This window comes from Meriones unguiculatus, chromosome 18 (assembly GCF_030254825.1).
Source record: "Meriones unguiculatus strain TT.TT164.6M chromosome 18, Bangor_MerUng_6.1, whole genome shotgun sequence".
Taxonomy (NCBI): Eukaryota; Metazoa; Chordata; class Mammalia; order Rodentia; family Muridae; genus Meriones; species Meriones unguiculatus.
In genome coordinates, this window is record NC_083365.1 from 3,617,336 (window position 1) to 3,631,058 (window position 13,723).

Sequence of the window (13,723 nt, forward strand, 5' to 3'; positions counted from 1 at the left end):
CCTTAAATTATTTATACGCATGAAGATAAGTAGAACTGATAATTTGGGCAGCAATGGGGAGAAACAACCAACCTTCCAATAAGCTTAAGAAACACCTTAAAATACTTTCAAAGAAGCCACAGATATGTGTCTTCTTGTTTTGTTTTATTCTGTTTTTATTTTATTTATTTTTTTTTTAAGGCGGGGTTTCTCTGTGTAGCTCTGGCTGTCTTTGTAGATGAAGCTGGTCTCCAATTCAGAGATCTGCCTGTCTCTTCCTCTTGAGTGCTGGTATTAAAGGCATGCTCCACCACTGCCCAGCATGTACTTGCAGAAATTTTTAATATCCATAGTACATAACCTCAGAGTGAATTATTTGTGTTTATTGCCAGGCCACAGAGGAAGAGAATCAAGGCAGTCCTGCTGAGACTTGATAGGCTAGGGTCAGATGGTAGGGGAGGAAGGCTCCTCCTTTCTGTGGTTGTGGGGGAAGAGGGAAGGGGGAGGTAGAAGGAGGATGGGACCAGGAAGAAACAAGGGAGGGGCTACAATTGGATATAAAGTGAATAAATTATAAAAAAATAGATTATTTACAAAGTTTATATTTACTCACTTAATATTCATTTGTAAGATTTTCACTGTGTGGTCAAGCTAAACCATGTGCTCAACCTCTGATTAGCATAATTGTTAAAAGAGGTATCACACTGTGATACAGTGACAGATGCATCTAACCCATGTAATCATCTATGGTTCTCTTATATTCTGACATTAATTAAATTCAAACTACTTACCAAATGTCTTGAAAAGTTAGAGTGAAGATGATATACACTGTGACTTTATTCATAAACCTTGAAATATCAAACTCCTGTGGAAAAAGTCATAGCAACTATTAAGCATGAGCACTATATATATACCCCAGCACATATACCCCAGCAGCTCCTGCACTCAGGAGTGCTGTGATTGTTCAGAGGAAACCTCTCCAGGAGAGGAACTTTCAATATGAAATGATAACATGTTTACAGATATCCAGTCAGCATGTATTAAATAGTATCTCCACAGAAAAATCTTTCTTTCTCTCCAAAGAAAAATATTTTTTCTCTGTGAAAAAAATGTGTTTCACAGACAGTATGAGATTTGGATCTAGAATGCATTCTTTTAATAAACTATGTAGAGACGATCTTTGATTTCTTATTCTGGTCATTCATCCCAAAAGGCAGAGGCTGCAAAATTTCAGAAAAGTCTCCAAAGGATCCATTCTACTCACAGTGGAATGTGACCTTGCTGTGGTTATGTTCCTTACAAAGAGAGAACATTTGTATCTTGTATGGAAAGTGTATTTAAAGAAGTTCCCATGAATTTCAATGATCTTGTTATTTGTGCTTTCTCTCCCAGGAATTAATTATCTCCTTTGATGGAAATGATCTATCTTAGAATCCAGCTCTTAGAAGACATGTGTGACTCACTCATTCTTCAGTGGGGAGTAGAATTCTGCAAGCATTGAGAGAAAGCATGTATTAGATTCCTCTCTAACACTGTTCGGTTAAGAACACTGAATGCCACATAAGCAACAGTGTGTCCACCATGAATGCAACTTCTCTTATGCTACATATGACAAGGGCAGTATATGTATTCTTCCTAATGTGACATTATATCATTTTAAAATAATTTTTAAAATAATAACTTTCTAGCCCCTTTCTCTCATATTCCTGGGTGCTTTGGATGTTTGTGGAATCTCTACAGCTCTCCATGTTATACTCATGTCCATATTATACTCATAGCTAAGGTTACTTCTCGGGGTCCTGTTTCATAACAAAAGAAAGAAAACCAAACCAAAACTAACCAAACAACTGCAAAGAGGGGTTTCATGCTTATTCCTTTGTATTGCTGGTTATTGTTTAACATCTGTCATTCATTAGGCTAATTACTATGGAATTATTGTAATTATTAGAACATAGTCTCATGTAGTTTAGACTGGCCTTGTACTCAATGTGAAGCAGAATGTTCTTTGAACTCCTGATCTTCCCACCTCTCCCTCCCAAGTCCTGAATTTTTCCTGTTAGTTTTTATTACTTCAGTTAGGCCTTTGACAAGTTAAGACACACATATAATACATGCTGATTTCACCGGTGTGTCTTTGGTGGTGGGCCTAGACTGTAAAGGCAGAGCCATCTCTCCAGCTCTGTGTTTACACTCACCCAAACCCATGTTAAATCTAACTTCCCACTAACCGCTTTCCCATATGTATGTCTTCTTCCTTCTCCTTTTTCTTTTTCGTCTTCCTTTTCTCCCTCCTGTTTCTTCTTCCTTTTTATCTTCGTCATTTTGTCCTTCTCTCCGTTCTTTCTTTCTCCTTCCTCCTTCTCAGCCTCATCCTCCTTTTCTTTCTCCTCCTTATCCTCCTCCTCCCTCTTCTTCTTGTGATCCGCTGAATTTAACCAGGGCTATCCAAGTAAAGGTGGCAGTAAAAATATCCATTGGAATCTGGTGGGGTCATTAGTGACTATATAACTGAAGACAATAACTCAGCATTCATCAATAGCTTACAGATCACCAAGCGTGCTGGGGATCAATGACTCTTTCCCCACTCCATGACTGAATTCACATAGCCTGTCTTATACAAACCTAATGCAGGTAAATTAAGACATTCTGAGTTTATGATCACAATTGATGTGCCATCCTCTAAAATAGGACTTCATAGGCTTTCTACTTATCTTATGGCTCTTACATTCTTTAGACTTCCTCTTCAGCAATTTTACCTGGGTCTAATATGTGCTATGAGTATACTGCATAGGCTAAGAACTCAAATATCACTTATTTGAGTGATCTCACAGCATCTGCAATAGCAATAGGACTAAATTCACCACTATTAAATGAAAAGAGAACCTCTCTTATCAAGGCTTAGAACAGTATTTGTTTATGCATGTAAACATAGTTACAATCACTTTGATTCTACTTAAATTTAGCAACAGTGGGCTTATGACCTCACTATTATTGGATTTTTGACCTGGTTTGCAGACATAGGCATACATTTTTCCTAAGAAGTAGGTTTCAAACCTACTATGATTACCCACATAGTAGCCATGCCACTATTGCAAAAGCAGGCATACCTTTTGCCCTACACAACTGGGTGAAAGCATAAAATTCTCTGCCCTACCAGCTTGAATAACACTTTCCAGACTCCTGTATACTAGTCAGAAAGGAGGCATCTTACAGTTCAGTTCCAACTTGATTTCTCTATGCCCTACAACCAAGCTGTTTGGTATTTTTAGGGATAAGGTATTACCAGGTGTTTCTGGTTGGTCTCCAGATACAATGGACTGAGCATATCTTCATCCCCTGAAGCTAGGCAAGGTAGTGCTACCAGGAGGAAGCGATCCAAAAGCAGGCAATAGAGTTCATGTTAGAAACAGCTCCCCCTCTCCACTCATCGGGCACTTCATATGAAGATCAAGTCACTCATTGGGCTACATGTGTGCAAGGGGGCTAGGTCCAGATGGTGAATGCTCATTAGTTGATGTCTCAGTCTCTGAAAACCTCCCTAGAACTGGGTTAGTTGTCACTGTGGTCTTCTTGTGAGGTTCCTGCCTCTCCAAGTCCTTCCAACTTTTACCCAACACTTCCACCGGACCCACAGAGTTCTGCCCCATGCTTGGCTGCAAGTTCCAGAATCTGACTCAGTCTGCTGCTGGCTGGAGCCTCCCAGATGACAGTCAAGTTAGGCTCTTGTCTGAAAGCATAGAAGAGTATCATTATTAGTGTCAGGGACTGGCTCTCTACCATGGGGTGGGTCTCAATTTGGGCCAACTATTGTTTGGACTCTTCCTCAATCTTTGTTCCCTCATTATCCCTGCACTTCTTGTAGGCAGGGTAAACTTTTGTCAGAGGGTTGTTGTGCTCCTCCTTCTACTAGTCCTGCCTGGCTAGGAGGCTGTCACTGCAGTATTCCCTCCCCACCCCCTGTAAGGAGTCTCAGCTATAGTCAAAACCATATCACCCCAGGAGCTTACCCTGTTGCATGCCTCTACCCCATTTTGAACTAGATTATTGGAGTTTTTTTGGTGTTTAATTTCTTAAGTTCTTTGTATACTTTAGATATCAGCCCTTTGACTCATGTAGAGTTGGTGAATATCTTTTCCCAACCTGTAGGCTGCCATTTTGTTCAATTGACAGTGTTCTTTGATTTACAGAAGCTTCTCAGTTTCATGAGATCCCATTATTTATTGTTGATATCTGAGCCTGTGCCATTGGTGTTCTATGCTGGAAGTTGTCATCTATGCCAATGAGTTCCGTGCTTTTCCTCACTTTTCTTCTAATAGGTTTAGAGTCTCTTGTTTTATGTCAAGGTCTCTGGTCCACTTGGACTTGAGTTTTTTGAAGGGTGATAAATATGGGTCTATTTGCATTTTTCTACATGCAGACATCCAGTTAGACGAGCACCATTTGTTGAAGATGCTTTTTTCTTTTTCTCCGTTGTATGGTTTTGGTTCTTTGTCAAAAATTAAGCGCCCTTACTTGTGTGAGTTTATTTCTGGGTCTTCAATTTGGTTCCGGTGATCACTCTGTCTGTTTCTATGCCAATACCATGAAGTATTTATTCCTATTGCTCTTTAGTATAGCTTGTGATCAGTGATGTTGATACCACCAGAAGTTCTTTTATTGTACAGAACTGTTGTGGCTATTCCGGGTCTCTTATTTTTCCTTATAAAGTTAATGGTTTCTCTTTCTAGATCAGTAAAGAATTGTGTTGGAATTTTGATGGGAATTTCTTGGAATCCGTAGATTGCTTTTGGCAGGAGGGTCATTTTACTGGGTTTTTTTTCATTTTTATTTTAATTTTTATTAATTACACTTTATTCACTTTGTATCCACCTATAGCCACCTCTCTCTTTCAGTTCCCAATTCCACTCTCCCTCCCTCTTCTCCACACGTGCCTCTCCCCAAGTCCACTGATAGGGGAGGTCTCCCACTCCTTCCTTCTGATTCTAGTCTATCAGGTCTCATCAGGAGTAGCTGCACTGTCTTACTCTGTGGCCTGGTAAGGTTGCTCCCCCCTTAGGAGTACGTGATCAAAGAGCAGGCCAATTAGTTCATGTCAGAGAGAGTCTCTGTTCCAGTTACTATGGAACCCACTTGTACACTGAACTGCCAAGGGCAACATCTGTGCAGGGGTTCTAGGTAATCTGCATGCATGGTCCTCGGTTGGAGTATCAGTCTCAGAAAAGACCCCTGTGCCCAGATTTTTTGTTTCTTTTGCTCTCCTTGTGGAGCTCCTTTCCTCTCCAGGTCTTATTATTTCCTACTTCTTTCATGAAATTCCCTGCACTCTGCCCAAAGGTTGGCCATAAGTCTCAGCATCTGCTTTGATACCCTGCAGGGTAGAGCATTTCAGAGGCCCTTTGTGGCAGGCTCCTGTACTGTTCCCTGTTTTCTCTTTCTTCTGATGTTCATCCTCTTTGCCTTCCTGTGTGGGATTTGAGCATTTAGCCAGAGTCTTCCTTCTTGATTAGTTTCTTTAGGTGTACAGATTTTAGTAGGTGTCTAATATCCATTTTTGAGTGAGTAAATACCCTGTGGGTCTTTTTGCTTCTGAGATTCCTCACTCAGGATGATCTTCTCCAGTTCCCACCATTTACTTACAAATTTCATGATTTCCTTGTTTTTTATTGCTGAGTAATATTCCATTGTATAATGTACCACAATTTCTGTATCCATTCCTCAGTTGAGGGGCATCTCGGGTGTTTCCAGCTTCTGACTATTACAAATAAAGCTGCTACAAAATAATCCCTTGTATCCTATCTGATCACCATGGACTAAAACTGGACCTCAACAACAGAAATAGCAAAAAGTCTACACACATATGGAAACTGAAGAACATGCTACTAAATGACAGCTGGGTCAGGGAAGAAATAAAGAAATAAATTAAAGTCTTCCTAGTATTCAATGAAAATGAAGGCACAACATACCCAAACTTATGGGACACAATAAAAGCAATGCTAAGAGAAAAATTAAAAGCTCTAAGTGCCTTCAAGAAGAAATTTGAAACATCTCATTGAAGCAACTTAATGGCTCACCTAAAAGCCCTAGGAAAAAAAGAAGCAGAGACACCAAAGAGGAGTAGACAGATGGAAATAATCAAACTCAGGGCTGAAATCAATCAATTAGAAACAAATAAAACTTTTCAAAGAATCAATGAAACCAAGAGCTGGTTCTTTGAGAAAAGCAACAAGATAGACAAACCCTTAGCCAAACTAACTAAAAGGCAGAGAGACATTATCCAAATCAACAAAATCAGAAATGAAAAGGGGGACATAATGACAGACACTGAAGAAATCCAAACAATCATTAAGTCTTACTTCAAAAGCCTATATACAACAAAATTTGAAAATCTATGTTAATACTACCAATCCACAAGCATGGGAGATTTTTCCATCTTCTAAAATCTTCAATTTCTTTCTTCAAAAGAAAGAATACTTGACATTCTTGTCATACAAATCTTTCACTTGCTTGGTTAGAGTTACACCAAGATATTTTATGTCATTTGTTGCTTTCTCAGCCCTTTTGTGGCTGTATAAATGAGAGCTATTGACATGTTTTAGTTAATTTTGTATCCATACAGTTTTCTGAAGGTGTTTATCAGTCATAGTTTATAATTCTTTGATAGAATCTTGGAAGTCATTTAAGAATACCATCATATTATTTGCAAATAGTGATACTTTGGCTTCTGTTCCAGTTTGTATCCCACTGATCTCTTTTACTTGTCTTATTACTCTAGCTAGAACTTCAAGTACCATAATGAAGAGATGTGGTGAGAGTGGGTAGTCTTGATTTTTGTAGGAATGTTTTAAGTTTCTGTCCATTTAACTTGATGTGGGCTATTGGTTTTCTGTATACTGTCTTTATTATATTTAAGTCTATGCCTTGAATCCCTGATGAACTTTTGTTGGATTTTGTCAATGGCCCTTTTAACATCTAATGAGATGATCACTTGGTTTTGTTTATATGGTGTATTATGTTGATGGATTTTTGTATGTTGAACCATACCTGCCTTCCTGGGATAAAGCCTACTTGATCACTGTGGATAATATTCTTGATATGTTCCTGGATTCAGTTTGCATGTATTTTATTGAGTATTTTTGCATCAATGTTCATAAGGGAGATTGGTCTGAAATTGTGTTTCTTTGTTATGTCTTTGTGTGGTTCAGGTATCAGGGTAACTGTGGCCTCATAGACTGACCTTGTCAATGTTTCTCTGTTTCTTTTAGGGAGTAGTTTGAGGATTATTGCTATTATTTCTTCTATGAAAGTCTGGTAGAATTCTGTGCTAAAACAATCTGGTCCAGGGCAGTTTTGGGTTGGGAGGCTTTTCATTACTACTTCTACTTCGTTGGGTTTATAGGATTATTTAAATTGTTAACCTGATCTTGATTTAACTTTGGTAAGTGGTATTTATCAAGAAAATCACCCATTTCTTTTAGATTTTCCAATTTTGTAGTGTGCTGTTGTTTGAACTATGATCTAATGATTCTTTGGATTTCCTCATTGTCTGTTAATATATTCCCCTTGCATTTCTGATTTTATTAATTGGGATATTCTCCCTTTGTCTTTTAATTAGTTTAGCTTGGGGTTTGTCTACCTTACTGATTTCTCAAAAACAAAGTTTTTGCTTTTGTTCATTGTCTGTATTGTTCTCTTTGTTTCTAGGTTATTGATTTCAGCCCTGAGATTATTTCCTGCCAAAGACTCTGCTTGACTGTGTTTGCCTCTTTTTTTTTTCCCTAGAGTTTTCAGGTGAGCTGTTAAGTTGCTAGTATGAGCTTTCTTTATTTTCTTTATGAAGTTACTTCGATCTATGAACTTTCCTCTTAGCACTGTTTTCATTGTGTCCCATAAGTTTGGGTAATTTGTGCCTTCATTTTCATTGAATTCTAGAAAGTCTTTAAACTCTTTCTTTATTTCCTCACTGAGCAGTGGTCATTAAGTATAGAATTGTTTATTTTTCATGAATTTGTAGGTATTCTATTGTGTCTGTTGTTGTTGAAGCCTAGTTTTAATCCATGGTGATCTGATAGAATAAAAGGTGTTGTTTCCATAAGCGTGTGGGTTTATTTCTGGGTCTTTTGTTCGGTTCCATTGATTCACCATTCTGTTTCTATGCCATACAGTTTTTATTACTATTGCTCTACAGTATAGCTTAAGATCAGGGATGGAGATAACTACAGAAGATATTTTATTATAGAGGATTGATTTAGCAATTCTGGAATTCTTGTTATTCCATATGAAGGTGAGAATTTTCTTTCCAGGTCTGTAAAGAATTGTGTTGGTAATTTGATGGGAACTGCATTGAATCTGCAGATTACTTTGATAAAACGGCCATTTTTACTATGTTAATCCTACCAAGCCATGAGCATGGGAGATCTTTCCATCTTCTCATATCTTCTTCTAATTCTTTCTTCAGAAACTTGAATTTTTTTTCATACAAGTCTTCGAATTGCTTGGTTAGGGTTACACCAAGGTACTTTATGTTATAATACTGGCTATTGTGAACGGTGTTGTTTCCCTAATTTCTTTCTCAGCTCATTTGTCTTTTGTATACAGCAGGGCTACTGATTTTTTTCAGTTAATTTTGTATCTGGCCACCTTGCTGAAGGTTTTTATTAGCTGTAGGAGTTCCCCGGTAGAATTTTTGGGGTCACTCAGGTATACTATCATGTCATCTGTAAAAAGTGATAATTTGACTTCTTCCTTTCCAATTTGTATCCCTTGGTCTCCTTCAACTGTCTTATTGCTCTAGCAAGGACTTCCAGAACTATGTTGAAGAGATATGGAGAGAGTGGGCAGCCATGCCTTGTCCCTGATTTCAGTGAGATTGATTTAAGTTTCTCTCCTGACCTTTGGCAAAGATGCCAAAACCATACAATGGAAAAAAGATAGCATCTTCAACAAATGGTGCTGGTCCAACTGGATATCTACATGTAGAAAAATGCAAATAGATCCATACTTATCACCCTGCACAAAACTAAAGCCAAGTGGATCAAAGACCTAAACATTAAACTGGACACATGAAATTGGTTAGAAGAAAAAGTGGGGTAGACATTAGAACTCATTGGTACAGGATACAACTTCTTGAACAGAACACCAACAGCACAGGTTCTAAGACCAACAATCAATAAATGGAACCTCATGAAACTGAAAATCTTCTTTAAAGCAAAGGACACCATCATCAAAACAAAACGAATGCCTACAGATTGGGAAAGAATCTTCACCAACCCTTTATCTGATAGAGAGCTAATATCCAGTATATATAAAGAAGTAAAGACTGAAAAGCAAAAAACAAAGTAATCCAATTAAAAAATGGGGTACAGAGCTAAACAGAGAATTCTCAATAGAGGAATATCGAATGGCAGAGAACACTTAAAGAAATGCTCAAACTCATTAGCCATCAGGGAAATGCAAATCAAAACAACCCTGAGAACCTTACACCCATCAGAATGGCCAAGATCAAAAACTCAAGTGACAACAAATGCTGGAGAGGTTGTGGAGAAAGGGGAACCCTCCTCCACTACTGGTGGGAATGTAAACTTGTACAACCACTCTGGAAATTAATCTGGCACTTTCTCAGACAATAGAAATTGTGCTTTCTCAAGACCAGCCATACCACTCCTAGGCATATATTCAAAAGAGGCTCAAGTACACAATAAGAACATTTGCTCGACCATGTTTGAAGCAGGTTTATTTGTAATAACCAGAAGCTGGAAACAACCTAAATGCCCCTCAATGGATACAGAAATTGTGGTACATCTACAGAATGGAATATTACTCAGCAATGAAAAACAAGAAAATCATGAAATTTGCAGGTAAATGGTGATAACTGGAAAGGATCATCCTGAGTGAGCTGTCCCAGAAGCAGAAAGATACACACGGTATATACTCACTCATATAGATATATAATATAGGATAAATCTACTAAAATCTGTACATCTAAAGAAACTCATCAAGAGGGAGGACTCTGACTAAAATGCTCAATCCCCATCCTGAAAGGCAAAGAGAATGAACATCAGAAGAAAAAGAAAACAGGAAACAACCTAAGAACCTGCCACAGAGGGCCTCTGAAAGGCTCTGCTCTGCAGACTATCAAAGCAAATGCTGAGACTTATGGCCAACTGTTGGGCAGAGTGCATGGAATCTTATGAAAGAAGTGGGAAATAGTAAGATCTGGAGAGGACAGGAATGCCACATGAAGAACAACAGAACCAGAAAATTTGAACACAGAGGTCTTTCCAGAGTCTCATACTCCAACCAAGTACCATGCATGGAGATAACCTAGAATCCCTGCACAGATGTAGCCTATGGAAGTTCAGTGTCCAAGTAGCTTCCATAGTAATGGGAAGAGGGACTGCCTCTGACATGAACTAATTGGCCTGCTCTTTGATCACCTCCCGCTGAGGGGGGAGCAGCCTTACAAGGCCACAGAGAATGACAATGCAGCCATTCCAGATGAGATCTGATAGACTAAGATCAGAAGGAAAGAGAGGGAGACCTCCCTTATCAGTGGACTTTGGTAAGGGTATGTGTGAAGAAGGGGGAGGAAATATGGGATTGGGAGGGGAGGAGGGAGGCATTTATGGGAGGATACAAAGTGAATAAAGGTAATTAATAAAAGTTTAAAACAGGTGTTGTTTCCATTATTTTTTGTATTTGTTGAGGCTTGCTTTGTGCCCAAGTATGTGGTCAGTTTTGGAGAAGGTTCCCTAAGGTGCTGAGAAGAAGGTAAATTCTTTTGTAAATTCTTTTGGATGGAATGTTCTGTAGATATCTGTTATGGGGTTCACTGTGATTTAAGCTCTAGTAATATTTCTTTTACAAATGTGGATGCCCTTGTGACATATTACAGCATCATCTTTTTCAACTTTTCCTTTAATGAGTATGAAGTTCCCTTCCCCACATGATTAATTTTGATTGAAAGTCCTTTTTTTAGATATCAGAATAGCTACTCCATTGTGTAAATGTACCACAATTGCTACATGCATTGCTCAGTTGAGGGACATCTGGGTTGTTTTCATGTTCTGGCTATTACAAATAAAGTTGCTACTAACATGTTTGAGCAAATGTCCTTTTTCTTTACTTGAGCATGTTTTGGATATATGCCTAGGAGTGGTATAGCTGGATCTTGAAGAAGCACTATTCCTAATTGTCTAAGAAAGCTCTAGATTGATTTCCAAAGTGGCTGTACAAGTTTACATTCCCACTAACAATAGAGGAGGGTTCCCCTTTCTCCACATGCTCTCCAGAATTTATTTTTACTCAGCAATTAAAAACAAGGAAATTATGAAATTTGCAGGCAAATGGTGGGATCTATAAAAGACCATCCTAAATGAGGTATTGCAGAAGAAGAAAGACACACATGGTATATACTCACTTACAAGTGGCTATTAGACATATAATATAGGGTAAACATACTAAAATCAGTACATTTAAAGAAGCTAAGCAAGAAGGAGGACTCTGGGTAAGATGAGCAGTCCTCATTCAGAAAGGCAAATGGGATGGACATCAGAAGAGGGAGAAAACTGGCAACAGGACAATAGCTTACCACAGAGGGCTCCTGAAAGACTCTACCCAGCAGGGATTCAAAGTAGATGCTAAGGCTCATAACCAAACTTTGGGCAGAGTTCAGGGAATCTTATGAAAGAAGGGGGAGATAGAAAGACCTGGAAGGGACAGGAGCTCTACAAGGAGAGCAACAGAGCCAAGAAATCTGGGCACAGAGGTCTTTTCTGGGACTGATACTCCAACCAAGGACCATCCATGGAGATTACCTAGAACCCCTGCACAGATGTAGCCCATGGCAGCTCAGTCTCCAAGTAAGTGTCCTAGTAAGGGGAAGAGGAAGTGTCTTTGACAGGAACTCAATCTGGCTCTTTGATCACCTAAAGTTATATATGAGAAATAATTTTTAGAAAAAATGAAAACCATCAGCAAATATCTCCAGTTACTTATCGAAGAGAGAATAAATCCTGCCTTTGCACATTTCCTTTCAAAAACTCACTTTTTTTTCTGCACGGAAATTGCAACTGTACTAACAGTTTTTCCTGTGATTTATATAGTATTGCCACTAAGCATTCTCTATCTCAATTCAGTGTTTTAATTCCCTTTGTTTAGAAATTTCCCTCTACTCAATTCACTCTGTACATGATTCCCTCACTGAAATATTCTTCTCTTAGAGTCATATAGGAATTAGGAAAGGAGAAAATAATTAAGTCAACACAGTTTGTCATTCATCTAAATCATTCCTTCAAATAGTAACTGTTCAAAAGTCTATAATATTAAAGAGGAACATTTTCCCCTTCCAAAATTAAATTAGCTCTGCATTATTTATGCATATGATTTTTGTTTGACACAGTGTGACATCTTTCCTTGGAACATTGGGATTTTGAGTGATAAAGAAGAATGTGTAGATATGTGTTTGAATGATGAATCTGCACGTGCCTTTCCTACTTGGGACATTTGATGACTTAGAAGAGGAGTCATGAGAAGAGTCTATACTATCTGAAAGACAAAGCACAAGAAAAAACATCATGCAGTGATTTTTTTTCCTTTCTCAGATATAAAATCTAGGGGGATATGATGTTATAATATTAGATAAAAAATGCTATTGTACTGGAATTCCTTTTCTACTTTTCTGTATTCTTTATAAAATGTATTTTCTGATAAATTTATTTTCAGATGTTGATTTATTTGTTAATGATAATAATGGTACCGAAATCCATGGAAGTATTGTCCTCTTATTGCCATAAATACGGGTAATCATTCTCTGTGCCACCATAGCAACATCTATTTATGATAACCAATGCTTATATCCTTACCCAAATGTTACTAGTCAGTACTCTGTTTTCCTCTCACTCTTAAAGCTCTTACATTTTTCCTTAACCTCTTTGAAGATGTTCCTTGAGCCCTAGAAAAGTTGATATCTGTTTTTTATTTATTTATTTATTTTCACAGTAATTATTTTCTAATTTATTTTAAGTTATGGCATCACAATTTATTAGAAATTATTAGAGTCCTAAAATGTTGTTCACATACACTAATTTATTCCAGGTTTTATTTTTTAATTATATTTTTTAATATTAGTTACATTTTATTAACTCTGTATCCCAGATGTATGCCACTCCCACATTCCCTCCCAAGCCCTCTCTCCTTCCCTCCTCTCCTCCCTGCCCTTTTCCAAGTCCACTGATTGGGGAGAACCTCCTCCCCTTTCATCTGACCCTGTTTTATCAGGTATCTTTAGAGCTGGCTGCAAAGTTCTCCTCTGTGGCCTAGCAGGATTGGGTCTCCTCTCTTGGGTGGGGAGGTGTCAAAGAGCCTGCCATTGAGTTCCTGTCAAAAATAGTCCCTGTTCCCTTTACTATGGGAAAACAATTGGTTACTGAGCTACTACGGGCTTCATCCAAGCAGAGGTTCTAGGTTATATACAAACATGGTCCTTGGTGGAGTGTCAGTCTCAGAAAAGACCCCTGTTCCCAGATATATTTGGTCCTTGTGGAGCTCCTATCTTTTCCATGTCATACAAACTCTCCCTGTACTCTGCCGAAGGTTTGGTTATGAGTCTTAGTATCTTTACACAACAAGGGCATTTGCTCAATCATGTTTGTAGCAGCTTTATTTGTAATAGCCAGAACCTGGAAACAACCCAGATGTCCCTCAATGGAGGAATTGATACAGAACTTGTGGTATTTTTACACAATGG